We start from the raw sequence: 16,951 nt of genomic DNA, 5'->3' as shown, positions 1-16,951 counted from the left end.
ACAAAGCTTCAGCCACTGGTTCATGACTCCTGAAGAACCCTCATGCACACACACACACACACACACACACTCAACCAAAATCCACCACCCTGAAAGGGGCCATTATAAATGTTTCATGTGAAACTTTCAAAACCCATCAGACTCACCAGAGTTTTCAAATTAACTCCCTTATTGCCCAAGGGATCGCTCTGAAAGAGATTTCTCCAGCCTCAAATCTCCTCAAGAAAATTCTGAATTTGAAACAGAATGCAAATAATGCGTTTTGACTCCCTAATCAACAAATGGGATCAACTTGAATTGATTAAGAACCTTTGAAATTAGCTGTCTTTAATTCTCTCCACGGCCTGCTGCTGGTACTCTGAAGATAGGAGGGCAGTGTGTGTGTGTGTGTGTGTGTGTGTGTGTGTGTGTGTGTGTGTGTGTGTTTGGGCTGAAGTTGGAAAGTTTGGTCTCCTTTTTTTTCAGAGCTCATGTAATGGTCTTTTCTTTTTTTTTTTTTTTTTTTAAAGAAATTCACGTTCTTTTATTTATTTATTTATGACTGTGTTGAGTCTTCGTTTCTGTGTGAGGGCTTTCTCTAGTTGCGGCAAGCGGGGACCACTCTTCATCGCGGTGCGCGGGCCTCTCACCATCGCGGCCTCTCTTGTTGCGGAGCACAGGCTCCAGACGCGCAGGCTCAGTAGTTGTGGTTCACGGGCCCAGTTGCTCCGTGGCATGTGGGATCTTCCCAGACCAGGGCTCGAAGCCGTGTGCCCTGCATTGGCAGGCAGATTCTCAACCACTGCGCCACCAGGGAAGCCCTGGTCTTTTCTTAAACAAACACTTTTTAAAAAATGTTAATGGTGACACAACTCTAAGAAAGCAAGCATTCACCTGGTGCAATCATATGGCTTTTCATGCAGTACATTTCCAAGAGTTGGCTGCGTGAAACCTGCACAACTTTACTGAAACAAACAAAAATCATAAAATCTGAAATGAATGTATAAATAATATGCAACTGTCTAGACAGTATAGGTCACTTGCAAAGAGAGCAGGTCGGGAAAAAATTGCCCATCAGTCAGACAAGCATAACTGATTCTGATGCGAAATAACGGTGGCAATATTCAGCATTCTCTATGCGAAAGGCCTCGTTCAGCATTCTGCTCTTGCCGAGCCAGTGGTCTTCTGCTTATCTAGTGCTTTATGCAGCCTTTGGAAAATGCACTTGCTAGTTAAACATTAAAATTAATGCAATAGCAGTTGAGCAAGGCGGGGGGGGGGGGGGCGGGGGAGGGGGGAGGGGTTGCCACTGACCTGTGTGACTGGCCTTTGGTAAAGCAAAAATAGCCCTTCTAGATCAACAATATGAGATTTCCATACCCACAGAATCTTAAACAGATGTAGTTATGGAAACTTTAGGCTAGCAAAAGACCCAAACACACACACTCACATTTCATGGAACTTTTTTACTCGCCAGTAATAACGTGTAAGAATAGATTCAGGTACTTAAATCGTGTACTTCTTTTTTTTTTTTTTTTTAATTAATTAATTTATTTATTTATTTTTGGCTGTGTTGGGTCTTCGTTTCTGTGCGAGGGCTTTCTCTAGTGGCGGCGAGCGGGGGCCACTCTTCATCGTGGTGCGCGGGCCTCTCACTATCGCGGCCTCTCTTGTTGCGGAGCACAGGCTCCAGACGTGCAGGCTCAGTAGTTGTGGCTCACGGGCTTAGTTGCTCCGCGGCATGTGGGATCTTCCCAGACCAGGGCTCGAACCCGTGTCCCCTGCATTGGCAGGCAGATTCTCAACCACTGCGCCACCAGGGAAGCCCTCATGTACTTTTTAAAATTTTATAATAATCTGTGTGCATAGCAAAAAAAAAAAAAGGCTTGAAACGCAACCAAATGCGTTAAATAACGATTGCGGGTTTTTAGCACCCTAGAATGTGATAATCTCAGCAGTTACAGAGCAGGGCGATGGCTGCTACCATCACTGCCCCCCCAAACTATGAACACAGGTGAGGCTCATCAGCTTGTGCCTAGGGGTGGGCGTTACAAACGAGCTGGCTCTGCAGCCCGATGGGCTCACATGCCCTTTGCGAGAGGAACCCAAAGTGAGGCTACCATGAATTAGGCCCAATGCCTGCAGGAGGAAAGATCCCTGCTCACCTTGCCAGGGAGGAAGTGGGTGGGCAGACAGGTGTCGGCCCTGCTCTAGGCTGAGCCACCATACTGGCCAAATGGGTCAAACCCTTAGGGAAGACGATGATAATAAAATAAGAAGAAGAGTAACAGCCACCATTTATGGAGCGCTTACTAAATGTCAGACACTGAGCAATCGTAAAGTCCTGAGTCTGGAGGACTGTCTCATTCAACCCTCACCACAATCCTAGGGAGCTGCTCTGATTTTTATTATCCTTATTTTACGTCGGAGAAACTCGAGGCTCAGAAAGAGCAAATAACTTGCCTGAAGCCAAACAGGAATAAGTGACTGAGTGCAAGTTTGATTCCAGGTTCCTTTAAAGCCAAGCTCACCTCTTCCCCCGCGTGACCTTTTGCCTCTCCGGCTGCCCCCCTTCGGGGCCGACTTTGCCAGGAGATGCTGCGGGCACCGCGCCCCTGGGGCCCATAGCACGAGAACGTCTGCTTCTTGCAAGAAGCAAGATGCACACTTTCACTGTGGTGGCATAAAGACAAATGAAATCCAGACCTGCTTCTATTTCTCTTCTACGCAAGCAGTCGTAAAATCTCATTTTCTTTTCTTTTTTTTAATTAAAGAGGGGCCACGGACGGCAATGTTGGCGCTTGAGCAGAAGAGACTCCCCCGGCCCTCCGCTTCGCATACCTGGCCAAGCTGAAGAGAAGGGCGGTGGCCGCTCCGGAGGGATTCTGATCCCGAAGCCGCGGAGGGGAGGGCGACGCTGCGTCGGCAAAGCCCGGCGAGTGGGCGCGGTCGGGCGCCGGGGCCCTCGCTCCGCTCCGGGACTCCTCCGAGGCCTGCGGGGACGCGGCGGCCTGCTGCGCCCTGGCCTGGAGCGCTCTCTCTCTCGGAGCGTCGGGGACCCTCCTGCCGCTGGCGGCCGCCACGCGCAACGCGACTCGGAAGCGTCCTTGCAGCAGCCGCTCTGGCTGCCGGGTCTCGGCCACCGGCGCCCCGTGAGCCCGGGCCTCTGCTCGCTGGTGTATGAGACGCCCTTCGACGCCCAGGCCAGCCCCTACCAGGCCCGCTGCCGCTACCTGCAGCCCCGCTGGGCCGACTTCCTGGACCGGATCCCGGATGTGGGCTTCGTGGGCCGCTGGTGGCTGCCGGAGTCCCGGATGCGCGACTGCGACCTCAAGGCCCACGAGTTCCTGCACCTGCCGGCACATCTGTGCGCCGTCGGGCCCCACCAGCTGTACCCGGAGGCCAACGAGCGGCTCTTCGACGAGGAGAAGCCCAAGCCTGTGGTGCTCACCGCCGATCACGTGGACCAGGCGCTGTGGGAGGCGCAGGTCTTGCAGCAGGAGAAGGACCAGGTCGCCCTGAGGCAGGCTGACCCGCTGGTGCCATCGGAGGTCGCGAGATGAAACCCAGTCCGGCCTGGGTCCGGACCGGGCTCCGAACCCCGGCAGACGGCTGGCCTGGGATTGTGCAGTTGGTGTGTGCAAGCCTCAGATGCAGAGTAATGGAAATAAATTATGTACAGTGTTCTCTCCCTGGGATTTCACAAAACTGGGGGCCTCTGTCTCACCTGTTCCTTGTGAGCTGAAGCTAATTCATAGAGCCTCCTTGGTCTGGGAGTTGGGGACAGCAGAGCGACATGCCATGTCATGTTTATCACTGCCAGAGTTAGTAAGGAGCATCCGACAGAAATAAGCCTTTTTCACTGGGCTTCAACTGTTATCATAGTTGTTAGGTGACTCCCAAACTCTCCTAAGAAACTTCAACTTTTCATTTTAGATTTTGAACTGAAATGTTTAGCCCCTATTTCCATGAATAACATGTTTTGTTTTATTTTAAAATAATTTTAAATAATTGTAGTCTCAGAGGAAACTGGAAAAACAACAGAGACATCCTGGGTACCCTTCACCCAGCTTCCCCCAAATGGTAACATCTTGTATGAGCACTACCAAACCAGGAGATTGACATTGGGATGACTCTTTGGATGTTTCAGGGAAACTTTTCTTTGCAAAAACAACCTGCTTTTACCATATGTGTATTGATAGTGATATTAAAGTGACTTGGAGGGATAATGCATTTTCTGATCTGGAAATCAATATGGAATCATAGCTTCTGGTTACGTTATACTTCAGTGACCCTGAAAACACAGAATCCTATGGAAAGGAATATGTTGGTGTACATAGCTGGGTGATAATCATAGTTTTAAAATGTTAGATGAATGAGACTACCTCTGTCACCGACGTGGCCTGTGGCTGGTTGATAAACCAAGAGATGAAACAACAACAACAAAAGGGGACCATGAAGACAAAAATGCTTAGAACCCATGAAAGTCACAAAGCCGCCCAACACCCACTAGGTCCTAGAGCTCTTTTGCAGCCCATCTTCACACTTTACCTAGAGGGGAACTGAGGCAGGGAGAAGTCCTAGGTCATCCAGCCAGTGAATATTAAACCTGGACCCTGGATCATCCCATATCAGTTCTGAGCCATTTCTGTATCAGAAATGAGTCAGAAACCAAGATGCTTCTTCTTGGTCCTTCTCCTGTTTTTCCACTGAGAGTAGGTAAGTGTGTCCATCTCAGATGGCATTTGATTGGCTTTTGTGTTTTGCTATTCAACATCTCACAGTTACTGTCTTTTGTGCCTTTTTAAATAATGTACAAGTGAGAAATGCAATGACTCTGGGTGGTTCTTTCCTCGAGGAAAGTTTCTTTTCTTTTATATTAAATACAACCCTGTACGTGAAAGGGTCCTGAGAAGGTTAAAAAGTGCTTATAGAGCTGAAAGAGATTACTATGGAGAAAGCGTTTATCAGGCTGGATGTTTAGAACTGAAAAGTGAAATCTCCTTTAAAAACTGCCAGCGGGGGCTTCCCTGGTGGCGCAGTGGTTAAGAATCCGCCTGCTGATGCAGGGGGCACGGGTTTGATCCCTAGTCTGGGAAGATCCCACATGCCGCGGAGCAACTAAGTCTGTGCGCCACAACTACTGAGCCTGCACTCTAGAGCCCGCGAGCCACAACTACTGAGCTCGCACGCCTAGAGCCCGTGCTCCGCAGCAAGAGAAGCCACCACAATGAGAAGCCTGTGCACCGCAAAGAAGAGTAGCCCCCGCTCACTGCAACTAGAGAAAGCCTGTGCACAGCAACGAAGACCCAACACAGCCAAAAATAAAAACAAATAAATACAGTAAACAACACCAAAAAAACTGCCAGCAGACATTCTGGAACACCGATCTCAGTCATCTACCTTTTGGTTTTAAATTTGTCAGACGGCCTTGCTCAGCCCTTCTCACTAGGAGCAGTGGCGGCTGGCCCTGGTCACCTGAGGCCTCCCTCTGCCATCTCTCTCTTCCAACAGGTCTCTACCAGGTCGCTCCTGAGACCAGGGCCATTTCATCCTCCCATCCCTTCCTTCTGGGCTGCCAGTGTTATTTATTTTTAATGCCTTTGATTCATTTCCCTCTTGTTTTGACCAGGCAAACAGCACACATCTGCTGCCACCAGGAGGTGTCAATAGTTCGTACTGCTCAATTTGTATGCCCCAAATCCACTGTAGGGAAGATTTTTGCCATGCCTGTGTCTCAAGTTTCAATTTCAAAGTATTATGCTGCGTTCTTGGCATTAAAAATTCATAGGTTGAATTAAAGATTTATTTTTAAGGGGGGTACCTTATTAGAAGGCAAATCACATTCTTTTCATTTTAGACATATTGGCTATTACGATTTCATCTTTTTTGCTAAAAGCTCAATTACATCAATATCGCTCGAGACCCTCCAAACACTGAGCTGAAAGCCGGGCTTCTCAGCAGCCAAGTGCCTATTGCCCTGGAAGGATTAACTTTTCTAAGAATGAATCCCATCCGCCTGACGCAGAGTTATCTCCCTAATAAAAAGCTGATCGAGTTACACCTCTGCTTAAAATCTCTGCCAGCTTCCTGTTGCTTACAGAATGACGTTTAAACTCCTTCTTCTGTCTTACAAAGCCTTCCACAGATTGGGCCCAGCCTGCCTTTCACTGTTCCTGCTGCACATCTCGCTCTTCTTCACACGGAAGGAGACCAGGACATGCCAAAATGTCCTGGTCCCCCTCACCCTTCAACCTTCAACCAAGACCTCGGTTCAATGTGCCTCTATAATTCAGTTTACTTGGCCATATTGTAAAATATCTATTACGTCCGTCCCTCCCCGCAGACTGATTTCCCAAAGATAGGAATTGAGCATTATTCCTATCTGTAACCCCAGGTTCAGCACAGGGCCAAGCACACTTCATAAAGATTAGTAGGTGAATGAATAAATGAATGAGTTGAATGAATGAATTCAATGGCCCAAGAACTCACACGCAACAGAACGTGACAACAAAATCAACAACATCAACATTTCCAGTCTTACATTTAGTAAGTATAGAAAAAACGAGTATATACAGGGAATAAATTCCCTACCTTTACTACGTCTTCTAAGACAGGCTGTGACTACAGTAAGTGCTCAGGAGATAATCCAAATGGTCCAAGGCTTTGGTGGAGATCAGAGCTTCTGAGTTGTGTGTGCTGGGTAGAGGGCAGGTGTTTGGGAGAGGGAGAAAAATGTCTTGAAATGGGTGACAGCCACCTGGGCTGGTGTGAGACGACGCAAGAGGCCCTTCTTAGCAAGAAAGGGCCACAGACTTTCAGTTGTTAAGGATGAAGAAAGTGACAAGGACAGGGACCTCTGGGGAAGGGGTAGGCATGATGGAAAGGGGGATTTCTAGAAAAAGTCAGCCATGGCTCTCCTGACTTAAACGCAATGGGAGTGGCTCCTTTGAAGGATGAAGATGCTTTTAATCAGGGACTCAATTCTGAAGAAAGTTTTCAAAGTGCTGTTTTGAACTGTGAGATGAAAGGACAAGGATAAAATACCTGGAAAGTGGACAGCTATTCCCTAAGCTGCTGGTACCTTTCTCCCCTTCACTCGCTCCCCAAAGGAGAAGGAGCCACCTGCCTGGTTGGCCTGAGCTTGGCTTGGCTGGTCCTGGCTCTGTCTCAGGTCTGTCTGCCTGGAGGGGGCATCTCCTCTTGCTCCTGCATCCACAGGATGAGTTACCTTGGGCCTGGCATCTCCTTTCTGGAGGCAGATAGGAAGGCCATTTCTACTGGTCTGAACTCATGAGATTTCTCAGATGGGAGACAGTGACCCTATCCGCCGTTGACCAAGGAAGTGTCTGCTTTACAAAGGGGCCGTCCTAATACCTTGTCTTGGAGGAGGGAGTGAGAAGCAAGATGTGGAAACCCAATTACTGGGCCACAGATTCCAGCCACATGTTCTAATTGAGCGAGGCCAGCAATAAAGACGACATTTTTTGATCTTCATCTATCTGATGCGTGTAGATATTTCCTGATTAATTCTGAAATTTGAGGGGAAAGGATTTCAGTTCGCCACTTCTGAAAACCCAGCACATTGCTTATGTTCTTTTAGCTCTGAATTAAGTGATGGGCCCCTGGACCGCTCACTGCAGGAACCCAGGGAAAGAGCTCTTTCTTCAGCTGACACTTCTGATTTAAGGCGTCTGCCTCATTTGATCTCATTTGGGGTCTCCATTTACAGTTCCAGGGGAGACCCCTGAGTTTCACAATAGCTGGAGGTGTGAGCCAGACCAAGGGCTGACAACAACCACCCCACCAGAATGAAACACACAACCTTTGTGAGCTATAAGCTGAACCGAATCCAGCTTCTCATCATACTCAACCTGAAATACCTCGGAGACATTGTAGGTTTGGTTCCAGGCCACAGCGATAAATCAAATATCGCAATAAAGTGAGTCACACGAATGTTTTGGTTTCCCAGTGCCTGTAAAAGTTATGTTTACACTATACTGCAGTCTATTAAGTGCTCAATAGTGTTCTGTACAAAAACAATGTAGATACCTTAATTAAAAAACACTATCGATAAAAAAACCCGCTAACCATCATCTGAGCCTTTAGAGAGTTGTAATCTTTTTGCAATAGTAACATTAAACATCACAGATCGCTGATCACCATAACAAATATGATAGTAATGAAAAAGTGAAATATTGTGAGAATTACCAAAACGTGACACAGAGACCCAAAGTGAGCAAATGCTATTGGAAAAATGGCACCAATAGACTTGCTTGATAGGGGTTGCCACGAACCATCAATTTGTAAAAAACAAAATATCTGCAAAGGTCAATAAAGCGAAGTGCAATAAAACAAGTTATGTCTGCAGAGAGATACTAAAGTATCATTCAAACAGAACTGAACTAGATACTTTCTTTAAAAAATAAAAGACCTCACCTACTGCATCAAAAGAAAATAAAAGCTTCAAAGTATTTTCTGAATCCAACTATTTCATTCTGTTCAAGTATCAAATACCTATCAGGTAATACCTTTTTCCCAGCATAGAAAAATATTCAGCAAATTCAACCATGTTTATTGCTTCCCTCTCATCCTTTTAATTTCTCTAAATTAAGTTACCTTCCCTTTTGGTTACCACCTTTCAATTCTGTTTCAGCTTTAATAGTATATATGCATGAATGACCAATAAAAGTAGTCAAAAGATTTTATCTGTGTTGGTATAATATTTCATGTTTTCTCAAAGAAGAAATGTTGAAATTCATGGCTGAAGCACATGTGATGATGGAATTTCCTCTTCTTAAGACGCTTTAAAGAATTTTTGAAGGATGATCTTTTAATAGATTGCAAGTAGATAAAACCTGTCCCATTGCTCTCCAGGTAGTTGGCCTCTGGGACTTCTAGTTCTGACTTGTACACTGCTCACTAGAGTACTATTTATATAAGAGGGTTGGAGAGTTGTATGCCTGTTCGGTTATTTGTTCATTAGCTGATTCATTCATTCATTCATTCAACAAATATTCAGTGAGCCCCTCTGTGATAGGCCCATAGTGGGTCGAGGAAATTAATAGTGAATAAATCATAGCCCTCCTTTGAATTCACGGATTAGTAGAGAAAACAGAAACCTCAGTGGATAAATCATCATAGAATAAGGGCTACAGAGAGGTAACAAGGAACTCTGAGAACTCTTTATGTTTCTGATTAATGGTAGTGATCATTTCTTTTATCCATAGTTGAAACATCTATTTCCAGAGAATTCTAGTTCAAGGAAGTAAGCTTCTCAACTCTATTCAACTGCATTCTGTCATGCAGGAGGTACTTCTTAACCTCCCAAGGACTTCTGAACAGTGTCAGCTACATAACTGTCGGTAGGCTGGGCTATGGTTAGAAATGACGTGAATCATAGGCGTAGCCAACTGACTCTGCACTTACTTTGGGCCAGGCACTTTTCAAAGCACTTTAATTCATTGCACCCTTAAAACCACCCTGTGAGGTAGGTCCTATTGTAATCCCTGTTCAAAAATGATGAATCTGAGACACAGAGAAGGTGAATAACGCCTCCGAGCACACATAAAGGGTGGAGCATATACTTTTATTTACTCAGTGAAATATAAACTTGAGAGGCTCTCTTGAATTAACTCCCTGCCATTGGTTCCTTCTCTTTCATAAAAATAATGTGCAAAATTTAAAAGCAAACAAACAAAAAATCAAAAAAATCATGCTTCTTGAGTTTCAGGGTTCTAAGTTAACAGAAATGTTCTGTTTTCTCAAAAATTGAACTTTTTATCTTCTATGAATACTCCCATTTAGGTCTAAAATATACAGCCTATTTTTTTTTAAAAAGCAGCAACTTGAAATCTAATAGATAAAAATTTATATTTATAAAAAACATATAAATTATATAAAAGTAATAATCTAATCTTTCTTGCAATGAGACAAACTAAATTTGAAACAAAATCAGTAAAGTTCAGGCCCCTAAATTCATTTAAGAAATACGCACATAAAATAACTGCAAAATCATAGGTTATTCAAGAAAAACCAAAAGAACAAGACCTTCCCTTGCTTGTCAAAGATACAAGAAGAAAGATTTATTGAACGCTAGTGAAATAAAGATTTGAGCATTCATTCTGCCTGAGGGACTGTATCTTAGTTTTCATGCCTAAAATTCTCACAACCGAGACAATCCTTTGATTAAAACATTGTCTGCAGAAAGCCGCTGTACTCTATGGGTTACGTAAGAGGAGAGGAAGCTCCTTATAACATATTAGCATCTTGTGATAAATTATAACAGCTTAATTTGTGAAAGTAGCCAACTACAACCTTGGAAAGCATTCAGCAGAGATATAAAAGAATAGGACTAAGGAAAAGTGAAATTTAATTAATGATGAATCATTACGGCTTTTCATGGATTTTTGAACATATTATTTCTTATTGATTTGTGAGAGCTCTTTATATACGTTAGTGAAAATCTGCTGTTTTTTCCCCTTAGCATTCCTTCTCCCTTATTCTGATAACAGAATAACTCCGTATTATGAAAAATTCATCCCAAGTAGTTTGTGTAGCACTGACCTACCCCTTTCCCTGCCACAAGGGTAGCACATGATCCATGCCTGGGCAGAATCATCAGTGGGTAACACACTAGAATCTCAGAACAAAAGAGAAACAGGAGCAAAAGAGAAAGAAACCTTCCTTCAGCCACAGGGGTTATTCGGTGACTGACCTGTGACCCAAACTGGGTCAAAATCCTTCCAAAAGCTTCTGTGCTGGAGCGATCAGAGAAGCAGCACTCTTTCCTGGAGGACTGTTAGGCTGGTAGGATAGGAGGGACTTGGCTACAGGCAACCAACATGGCTTCCGCATGATGGAAGCTTCAGGCCTCTCCATCCCTGGGCTCTCCAGTTACAGAAGCTAGCAAATCCCCGTGCATGTTTCAGCAAGTTTGAGCAGGACTCTTCAGTTGAAAGCAACCATAAAAAAGCACATATTGAAGGTATTAACGTTTGGTCTGTCACATAGCAGTAAGTGTTTTCGCCAATTGTTTGTTTTTAAATTTTGTTTAAGGAGGTTTCTGTCATGTGGAAGTTTTTTGTTTTTAAGGAGTCAATCCTTTCCCTCTTTAGTCTAGCTTTGATGATATACTTCAGACATCCTCCTGAAACTCCTTCGCTAACCAAAATTAACAAATGCAGTAGTCAATCTATTGTTTTCCGTGTACTTTTCTGGTTTTGTCTTTACATTTAACCTTTAATCCATCATGAATTTGTTGTATGGTAAGGTGTGTAATAGGTAGTCATTTTTATTTGCACATAAACAGTCAGTTGTCCTAACGTTATTTGGTAAACAATCCAATCTTTTTCTAGTTATTTCAATGCTGCCTTTACTTTGTTCCAATCCATACTCATGCTTTGGTTTTTGTCTTGGCTCTCTATTACCTTCCATCAAGGTACCCCTCTTCCTGTACTAGTTCTGCACCAACGTTAATTAATGGATTCTTGGGGAACTCCCTGGTGGTTCAGTGGTAAGGGCTCTGCGCTTCCACTGCAGGGGACACGGGTTTGATCCCTGGTCGGGGAACTAAGATCCTGCATGCCACACAGCGCGGCCATTCCACACAGCGAGGATTCTTATACCTGGTAGAAGAAAGTTCACTCTTCTTCTGGCTATTCTTACACATTTAATTCCATATTAGTTTTGAATCTTTTTTTTTTTAAATATCATAAAAACCTTGCTGGGGTTTGCTTGGGACTATATATGTATATGAATTGAGAAAAGCAATATCTTTATTATTTTGAGTCCATCCATGCAAAGACGAGAGGCACTCTTGAATTATTAAAGTGATTTTTATGTCCATCAGTAGAGTTTAATAACTTTGCTTATATTGGTCTTGGGCATTTCCTATTTTTGTTAATTTTTAAAATGGTATTGTTTTAACCATTATATTTTTAAAATAGTGTTTAATATTATATAGGAAAGCTATTGGCTTTACAATTAGGATGGTAAACCCTCTTGGTTCCAACAATTCTCATTATTTCTTGGGTTTTTCAGGTGGACAATTTCAATAACTGTAAATAAAAATATTTGGGGCCACCTCCTTTCTAATACAGAAACCTTATTTTTTTATTTTCACTAATTATTTTGGTGAGCACTTGCAGAATCTTGTTAAAACATTTCACCCATAACAGGACATGTTGGTCTTGTTTCTAACTGTAATGATAGATTCTAGAGGGTTTCAATACTAAGATATTGACTTACTGGTTTGAGATTTATATATATGATAAAATTGTCATACCTAGGTTAAAGAAGTATTCTATTCCAATTTTACTCTGTCTTTTTTCTTTTTTGCCTTTAATTTGTTTTTCATTGAGGCAAAAATCTACATGTAAATGCACAGATCTTACTTTTTATAGTTTGATAAGTTTTGAAAAATTTGCATACAGCCATTTCTATTAGCCATTTCTAACTCACACTTCTAAAGAAATATAGAACATTTCCATCCTCCCAGAAAGTTCCTTCCTATTTTCCTTTTGATCTCCATCCACACCCTGCCCTGATTTCAAGGCAATCATTGCTCAAATTACTGTCACTATGGTTTTTTTCATTGAGATATAATTCATATACTATAAAATTAATCCTTTTAAAGTGTACAGTTCAATGATATATTCACAAAGTTGTACTATCATTACCACTATCTAATTTTAGAATATTTTCATCACCCCCCAAAGACACTACATACCTATCAGCAGTCACTCCCCACTGCCCCTTCCTGCCAGCCCCTGGCAACTACTAAACTACTTTCTGTCTGTATGGATTTGCCAGTTCTAGTGCTTTCATATAAATGGAGTCATACAACATGCGGCGTTTTGTGTCTGGCTTTCAGTTACCATAATGTTTTTAAGGTTTGCCTGCATTGTTGCATTTATCAGTACTTTCTTTCTTTTTATTGCTAAGCAATATTTTATTGTATGGATATATCACATTTTGTTTACGCATTCATCAATTGGTGGATATATAGGGTGTTCCCACTTTTTTTCTATTATGAATAATTCTGCTGTGAGCACTCGTGTACATGTTTTTTTTGTAAACCTCTGTTTTCAATTCTCCTGAGTATGTATCTTGGAATATAGGTTAGTTTTGCCTGTTATAAAACTTGATATAAGTGGAATCGTAGTTCTCGTGTCTGACTTCTTTTTGCCCAGCATAATGTTTTTGAGATTCATTCATGTAGGTTGTTTCTTTTTTTTGCTGTGTAGTATTTTATTCTATGAATATACCACAGTTTGTTGATCCAGTCTCCCAAGGATGGACTTCTGATCTGTTTTCAGTTTGGGGCTATTATGAATAAAGCTGTTATGAACACTCTTATACATATCTTTTTATGAACTTATGTTTCAGTTTCTTTAAGTATGTAGCTAGGCGTTGAATTCCTAGATCATAGAGTAAGTGTATGTTTAGCTTATAAAAAATTTCAGTGTCTTCCAAGTGGTTATACCATTTTAAATTCCTACCAGAGATAGATTCAAATTCTGATCACTCCACATTCTCATTAACATTTGGTATGGTCAGCATTTTAAAATTTTATCTATTTTGTGGGTGTGAAGTAGTATACCATTATGGTTTTAATTAATATTTTTCTGATGACTAATGAATTTTTTGTGTCCTTTTTAATTACTTGTATCTGTTCTATTGTAATTGCCTGTTCAAGTCTTTTGCAAATTTAAGAAATTGTGTTGTCCTTTTAGTAATGAGTTATAAAAGATTCAAGTCCTCGATACTAGATACAAGTTCTTTGCCACATATATTTTTTGTGAATATTTTCTCCCAGTCTGTAGCTTGTCTATTCCTGTACTTAATGATACGATTTGATAAGCAGAAATTTTTAATTTTGATGAAATCTGATTTTTGTAAATATTATGGTTATTTCTACCAGTGTTCTTTCTAGGAAGTCTTTATTTACCTCACGGTCATAAAAATTTTCTCCTATGTTTTCTTCTAGGAACTTTATAGTTTTGGCTCTTACAATTAGGTCTATTACCCATCCCAAATGAACTTTTTTATACAGACTGAAGTAAGGGTCAAGGTTCATTTTTTTTCCATCTGGATATTCAGTTCCTCCAGCATCACTTGTTGAAGGTTTTTCTTTATTGAATTCTTTCAGTGCCATTGTCAAAAATCAATTTATTGTGTTAATACGGGTTTACTTCTGGAATCTCTGTTGTGTCTCATTGACCAGACTATTCTTACACTATATTCTTACACTATTCTTACACTAATAACATACTATCTTGATTTTTCTAAATTAAATATAGTTGATGTACAATGTTTTGTTAGTTTCCGGTATACTACGCAATGATTTGATATTTGCCTACATTATGAAATGATCATGATCAGTCCCATAGAAAGTTACCACAATATTATTGACAATATTTCTAATACTGTATACTACATCCCTGTGACTTGTTTATTATATAAATGGAATTTTACACCTCTAAATCCTCTTTACCTATTTCATTCACCCCTCCTACCCTCCCTCCCTTATGGCAACCACCCATTTGTTTTCTGTATCTATGAGTCTGTTTTCATTTTGTTTTGTTTCTTGATTTTGTTTTTTAGAATGCCACATGTAAGTGAGATCATGCGGTATTTGTCTCTCTCTGTCTGACTTCACTTAGCATAATACCCTCTAGATCCATCCATGTTGTTGCAAATGACAAGATTTCATTTTTTATGAACGATAAACATATATACCACATCTTCTTTATTCGTTCATCTACTGACGGACAATTAAGTTGCTTTTATATCTCGGCTATTGTAAATAATGCTGCAATGAACACTGGAGTGCTTATATCTTTTTGAATTAGTGTTTTTGTTTTCTTCGGGTAAACACCCAGAAGTGAAATTGCTGGATCATATGGCAGTTCTATTTTTAACTTTCTGAGGCACCTCCATACTGTTTTCCAAAGCGGCTGCACCAATGAACAGTCCAAACAACAGTGTACAAGGATTCCCTTTTTCCCACATTCTCTCCAACACGTGTTATTTGTTGTCTTTTTGATAATAGTCATTCTGAAAGGTTTGAGGTGGTAGCTCATGGTTTTGATTTGCCTTTCCCTGATGATTAGTGATGCTGAGCACCATTTCATGTACCTGTTGGCCACCTGCATGCCTCCTTTGGAAAAAATGTCTATTCAGGTGCTCTCCTATTTTTTAATCCAGTTGGGGTTTTTTATGTTCAGTTGTATGAATGCTTTGTATATTTTGGATATTAACCCCTTATTAGATATATTGTTTGCAAATAGCTACTCTCATTTGGTAGGCTGCCTTTTTGTTTTGTTGATAGTTTCCTTCACTGTGCAATGCTTTTTAGTTTGCTATAGCCCCATGTGCTTATTTTTGCTTTTGCTTCCCTTGCCTGAGAAGACATAGGCGAAAAATATATATGTATTGCTAAGACTGATTCTAAGAGTGTACTGTCTTTGTTTTCTTCTAGAAGTTTTATGGTTTCAGGTCTTATATTAAAGTCTTTAAGCATTTTGAGGTTTTTTTGTTTTTGTTTTTTGTTTTTTTAGTATATGGTGTGGTAAAGTAGTCCAGTTTGATTTTTTTGGCATGTAGCAGGCCAGGTTTCCCAATTGAAGAGGCTGTCTTTTCCCCATTGTATATTCTTGCCTCCTTTGTTGTAAATTAATTGGCCATATAAGTGTGGGTTCATTTCTGGGTTCTCTATTCTGTTTCATTGATCTATATTTCTGATTTTGTGCCAGTACCATACTGTTTTGATTACCGTACCTTTGTAGTATAAGGAATAAGGAAGTGTGATGCCTCCAGCTTTGCTCTTTGTTCTTCTTTCTCAAGATTGCTTTGGCTATTCAGGGCCTTCTCTGTTTCCATACAAATTTTAGAATTATTTGTTCTAGTTCTGTGAAAAATGCCATTGGTATTTTGATAGGGATTGCATTGAATCTGTACATTGCCTTGGGTAGTATGGTCATTTTAACAACATTAATTCTTTCAGTCCATAAGCACATAATACCTTTCCAATTGCTTATATTGTCTTCAATTTCCTTCATCAATGTCATAACTTCCGAGTTACCTCCTTGGTTAGATTTATTCCTAAGTATTTTATGCTCTTTGATGCAACTGTGAATGAGATTGTTGTCTTAATTTCTCTTTCTGATAGTTTGTTCTTAGTATGTGGAAATGCAATAGATATCTGTATATTAATTTTGTATCCTGAACATTTACTGAGTTTATTTATTAGTTCTAATAGTTTTTTGGTGGTGTCTTTAGGATGTTCCATATAGGTGACCTTTGAACAATATGAGTTTGAGCTGCACAAATCCACTTATATGTAGATTTTTTTCAATAAATGTACAAAAATATACGTGCAAGAGTTGTATTGAAGTGGATAGCCTATTCTTACACAGGCATAGGTGAGTGACATTTCATATAGAATTAATAATGTGCTAGTTTTCTTACTGTTTTATATCTTCGTTTTCAAAGGATTACCTTACTGTACAGTGTGCTTCTCTCTCTCTCATAATTGGAGAAACTGCATATCAGCCTCTCATCACAGGTAAGTGGTTTTTTAAATAATGTAACAATGTTTCCAATACTGTATTCTGAAAATGATTGTAATATTGTATGCCATAAAGAAATTTTATAACAATCCATTCATTAGCCTATGGGCTAGGCTACCGTGAAGCAATTGTATCAGTTGCACTAGGCTAACATGAAGCAATCATATTGCTGCTTCTTTGTTATCAATGCATGAATCGTTATACTTGTAAAGAAATATGAATTTCTTTTTCACATTATCTTTTCATTTTTGCTGTCTGGTGTTAGTAATATGTATAATATCTCCTGTGCTTTGTATCATATAAGCCAATATTGATGTAGGTGCTGACAGATAGACAATTCATCTTGTAAATGGATGACATAAACTTAACAGTATTGAAAAATATAGTACAATACTGTA

General features: G+C 40.9%; 1 pseudogene across 1 annotated transcript; it reads left to right on the top strand.

Moving 5' to 3' along the window:
* Nucleotides 1-2,868: 2,868 nt before the first annotated feature.
* LOC309617709 (mitochondrial import inner membrane translocase subunit Tim29 pseudogene) lies at nucleotides 2,869-5,062 on the top strand (annotated as a pseudogene). Its single transcript has one exon. The product of its transcript is annotated as a mitochondrial import inner membrane translocase subunit Tim29 pseudogene (transcript).
* Nucleotides 5,063-16,951: the final 11,889 nt, after the last annotated feature.

The sequence above is a fragment of the Balaenoptera borealis genome, assembly GCF_965194805.1.
Source record: "Balaenoptera borealis genome assembly, chromosome: 19".
In the NCBI taxonomy this organism is placed as follows: domain Eukaryota; kingdom Metazoa; phylum Chordata; class Mammalia; order Artiodactyla; family Balaenopteridae; genus Balaenoptera; species Balaenoptera borealis.
The sequence above is the reverse complement of the archived record's forward strand: the minus strand, read 5'-3'. Positions and strand labels throughout refer to the sequence as shown.